General features: G+C 43.7%; 1 pseudogene; it reads left to right on the top strand.

The window, feature by feature from the left end:
* Positions 1-3228: 3228 nt before the first annotated feature.
* On the top strand, positions 3229-3707 carry LOC116560400 (annotated as a pseudogene).
* The last annotated feature ends 61 nt before the right edge of the window (positions 3708-3768 follow it).

The raw sequence follows: 3768 nt of genomic DNA, 5'->3' as shown, positions 1-3768 counted from the left end.
AAAAAAAAAAAAAAAAAATATATATATATATATATATATATATATGTGATATTGTGCTGGCCTAGAGCCAGAACCGGAGCAAAACTATTTTATAAAATGCAAAACTGTTTTTAGATAAGTTGAAATGGCTGCCCCATTCCCCTCACAATAACTACTGTCCTTGGCCTCTGTAAATAGAACTGCTAGTTTGTTCTTCAAAACTATGTAAAGCTGCTTACCTTTTCTTATCAGTAACTGCTAAAATCTGTGATGTGTAAACAAATGTATATCTTGACTTCTGTAAACCACTGAGGTAACAAACAGAATGACAAAAGTCCCCTAGCCCTTGAAATGTCCGAAACCTTATCATCCCCATCCCCGCCCCTCACCCCCACTCCCAAGGTGGTTTTTCGGGTATAAAAAATCATGGCACCCTCCTTTTGGCACCACAGGTTGGAGAGACGTGAGTCCTCTGTGGTCGCCGGCATAATAAATGACCCTGCAATCTGGCATACTTTTGTCTTGGTGATAACTTTCTACGCTCCGGTCAAATACAACATATATACACATACACACACACACACACAGACATATGGCTGGGGCTGGGTGTGGTAGGTCACGCCTGTAATCCCAGCACCAACACTTCGGGAGGCCGAGGCAGGTGAATCACCTCAAGTCAGGAGTTCCAGATCAGCCTGGCCAACATGGTGAAACCCCATCTCCACTTAAAATACAAAAATTAGCTGGGTGTGGTGGCAGGAACCTGTAATCCCAGCTACGCAGGAGAGTCGCCTGAACCCCACGAGGCAGAGGTTGCAGTGAGCTGAGACCGCGCCACTGCACTCCAGCCAGGCGACAAAGCAAGTCTCCATCTCAAAAAATAAACAAAAAAATTGCCATAGCTCCCCACTACACACACTCCTACAAATATATAGTATATGATTTCAGACTTTTCCAACAGGGACCAAAATACACCATCATCTTAATTGAAATAATCATCTTGAGTTAAGCTTAAATTTTTAAGAGTACAGAGTTTGCACTTGATTTATTAAGCGATGGAGAGCTGCTCAAAGTCTTTGGGGAAGTCTCACTAACTTCAGCTAGGTTAATCTGGCAGCCACAGGCAGGATACAGATCTCAGACTTCATTAAAATCTTCGGTTGCTGTTTCTGCACGCCCCCTTCTGGCTGAGTAAGTGCTCATCGCTAAACGATGCCATTTTATTTTATTTTATATAAATATTTTATATAAATATAAAAAAAGTGTAATTCTAACTTTTTTTCTTTTTGAGATGAAGTCTCGCTCTGTCGTCCATGCTAGAGTGCAGTGGCATGATCTTGGCTCACTGCAGCCTCTGCCTCCTGGATTCAAGCAGTTCTCCTGTCTCAGCCTCTGAAGTAGCTGGGGTTATAGGTCCACACCACATGCCCCGCTAACTTTTGTATTTTTAGTAAAGACAGGGTTTCACCATGTTGGCCAAGCCAGTCTTGAGCTTCTAACCTCAGGTGATCCACCCGCCTTGGCCTCCCAAAGTGCTGGGATTGCAGGCCTGAGCCACTGGGCCCGCTACTAAATGAACCATTTTATTAACTGCAGCTGCTGACAAAGGCGGACATTGAAGAAATTGCCATTGCCATGGGAAGGAAGCGTTTATTGTGAAAATAAAGTATCTTTCTCTAGTGATAAAAAAAAAAGAAGAAGAAGAAAGATAAAACGTGAACTTTCATTAGATTGTCAACATTTGGTGGTAGATAAACCAATAGCCCATTCCAACTCCCCTGAAATTTTCCCATGGGTTAATTGACAGAGGAATAGTATATTTTGATTGGATATTTCTTTATAGTCACTTAAAAATCCCCTGTGAAGGTGTTTCCTCCCTTCGAAATCAGAGAAAAGACACATTTGGTGACGACAATCAAAAGATGGACAGGAGACACCTGGTGTTTGGAAGCCTTTACCAAATTATTTGCCTTTCTTTGTTAACTCAGGGAGGAAGGCAGCCACAGCCTCTACATTTTCTCCCTGACTTGGTTTACAAGGTTAATCAAATACCCTGTACCACAGAGTGACTGGGTTAATGATTTATCTAAATGGGGCAAAAGCCATATGCTATTTGCAACGTTGCATTTCAGCCTATTTTTCCAAACTAGTTAGCTATTGCATACTAATGATGTAGCTTAATGCTGTGTCACTTGGCTGTTCTAGAACATTTGTGTATATTATGTTCACAGTGCTGCAAGGAGCTACAGAGAACTTCCCTTTTTAATAGTTACAGTCTTTCTGAAAGCCCTGGAAGAAAAAAGAAAAAAGTGACCCAAAGAAACAAGATAGCATTCAGGTAACGTTTAAATCAGATTGGATCTCAGATCAAAGGGCACGTTTAAAGTAAATGTTGAAATTTCAAAGATTCAGAAAGTGTTCAGCTTGATGAATTAATGTACAGATCATTACTGTTCAGACTGATGAATTTCCTCAAAGCTCACACTCTTCCGTATTGCCCACAAATCTTAAACAGAACATTATCACAACCCTAGGAACCTTCTTGTGACCGTTCCAGTAACAAAATCCCCTAAGATTAATTATATCCTCTCTTCTGACATCATAAATTAGTTTGTTTATTTTTTGAACTTTATACAAATGGAATAATATGGTTTTTTGTTTGTTTTTGTTTTGGTTTGATTTTTTTGATACAGAGTCTCACTCTGTTGCCCAGGCTGGAGTGCAGTGGCACAATCTCTGCTCACTGCAACCTCCACCTCTCAGGTTCAAGCGATTCTTTTGCCTCAGCCTCCTGAGGTGCTGGGATTACAGGTGTGAGCCACCGCTCTGGGCTGGACTAATATGTTTTGATATCTGGATTCTCAACTTTAAGTTTGTGAAGTTCACCCATGTGGTTTTATGCAGCTGTAGTTTATTCATTCTCATTGATAAATAACATTCCATCATGCGTATATACCACAATTTATTCATTCTACCACTGATGGACATTTGGGCAGCTTCCAGCTTTGGTTATTATGGAAACTGCTGCTCTTAATAGTCCTAAATGTGTCTTTTAGGCCAGGTGCAGTGTCTCACGCCTGTAATCCCAGCACTTTGGGAGGCCAGAGCGGGCGGATCACCTGAGGTCAGGAGTTCAAGACCAGCCTGGCTAGCATGGTGAAACCAGTTTCTACTAAAAATACATACAATTGATTGCACGTCTAAAGGCCGAGCCGCCCCGTAGCTAGGATGCCGCGTGGAAGCCGAAGCCACAGCCGCACCTCCCACATGGCCACTCCGGCCAGCCGGGCCCCTTAGATGAGAGCTGTGCCCAGGTCAGCACCAGCCACTCAGCCAGCAGCGGCACTTCCCTCTGCAGTTGGTTCTCCTGCTGCTGCGCCCCGGCAGCCAGGTCTGCTGGCCCAGATGGCAAAGATTGCAGCTGGCGTGGCTGTGGGCTCTGCTGTGGGGCACACACTGGGCCACGCCATTGCTGGGGGCTTCAGTGGAGGAAGTGATCCTGAGCTCCAGAGGCCTGACATTACTTACCAGGATCCTCAGGGAACCCAGCTGGCACAGCAGCAGCAGCCTTGCTTCTATGAGATCAAACAGTTTTTGGAGTGTGCCCAGAACCAGGGTGACATCAAGTTCTGTGAGGGTTTCAGTGAGGTGCTGAAACAGTGCCAACTTGCAAACTGATTGGCCTAACCAAGAAGTTCAACCTGGAGAAATGGAAAACCAGCTGTCATAACCAAGTTAATTTAATATAAAAATTTAATTAGGCCGGGCGCGGTGGCTCAAGCCTATAAT

Source organism: Sapajus apella, unplaced genomic scaffold (genome assembly GCF_009761245.1).
Source record: "Sapajus apella isolate SASKATOON/1434 unplaced genomic scaffold, GSC_monkey_1.0 scaffold26, whole genome shotgun sequence".
In the NCBI taxonomy this organism is placed as follows: Eukaryota; Metazoa; Chordata; class Mammalia; order Primates; family Cebidae; genus Sapajus; species Sapajus apella.
The sequence above is the reverse complement of the archived record's forward strand: the minus strand, read 5'-3'. Positions and strand labels throughout refer to the sequence as shown.